This window comes from Piliocolobus tephrosceles, chromosome 6, assembly GCF_002776525.5.
Source record: "Piliocolobus tephrosceles isolate RC106 chromosome 6, ASM277652v3, whole genome shotgun sequence".
In the NCBI taxonomy this organism is placed as follows: domain Eukaryota; kingdom Metazoa; phylum Chordata; class Mammalia; order Primates; family Cercopithecidae; genus Piliocolobus; species Piliocolobus tephrosceles.
Genome location: NC_045439.1, coordinates 11618121 through 11619202, shown reverse-complemented (window position 1 = coordinate 11619202; position 1082 = coordinate 11618121). Strand labels below are relative to the sequence as shown.

General features: G+C 38.1%; 1 pseudogene; it reads right to left on the bottom strand.

The window, feature by feature from the left end:
• Window positions 1-229: 229 nt before the first annotated feature.
• On the bottom strand, window positions 230-718 carry LOC111538367 (annotated as a pseudogene).
• Between the last annotated feature and the right edge of the window lie 364 nt (window positions 719-1082).

Sequence of the window (1082 nt, the reverse complement as noted above, 5' to 3'; positions counted from 1 at the left end):
ATGCACTGATATATAACTCCCTAATAAGATAAAGCAAAGACAAAAAAGTTTGTCTTATTAGAAACAAGATACACCATCACTTACTGTTTTCAAACATTATTATACTTTAACTTCCTTGACAAAGCATTCAGGAAACAATCTGCAGACTAGTTTTAACAGAAAAATAACACCTGTAAGCAGACATGACTGTCCCAAATTGTTTATTAGGTATGAATTTTACAAACTTTACTTATATTAGCAGTAACGGTGGAGCTGGAGAGTGTTGCGCCTTCTCCAAGCACCCAGCGAGAACCACCGATAGTGTGGTGGAACTTATGGCCCTTTCCAAGGCCACGGCTCTTTCGGCCTGCAGATGTCAGCCCACACATCTCCCTGTGCTTGGGGACTGGTTTGGTGATCCACTGGGTGTCAGGATTTCTTCTGATAGGTTTATGGAATGGATGGATGAGGATAACCTCAAAAAATTTGTATGCGGAAACTTCACCATCCGAGTAAGAATTCAGGACTCTTACAGAGCCCCACAGTGGCGTCCAGTTTGCTCCTCTGCAACGGACCGAAAGCTTTGAGCAAACTTTAACTGGTTAACACCATCATGGACAGGCTTGCCATAAGTTGCACCCTTAGGAACTGGGCGTTTTTGGCCACCACAGCGAACACGAATCCTACATGTAATGTAACCTTGTTTGGCCTTGTAGCCCAGTCGGTGTAAGAGATACATACACTAGAAAAATAATAATAAACATCAAACAAAATAACTTTTAAGAACAATGCATTATTAAAGGTAAAGAAGGTCAATATACAGTGATAAGAAGTTTAATTCACCAGTAAGATACAACAGTTATAAATTTATGTCCATTTTTATAAAATCTAAAAAATATAAACCAGAAATTGAAAATGACTACAAGAAGTAGTTCAATCTGCCACAATTGTAGGAGATTTCAATGCACCTTAATTAATTATTGGTAGGTCAAAAAGACAAACTTTTAAAGACATAGAAGATTTCAATTTAAAATTGACAGGCATGACTTGATGAACATAATCCCTCGGCAGTTAGATTATGCTCATTCTTCTCAAGCACATGT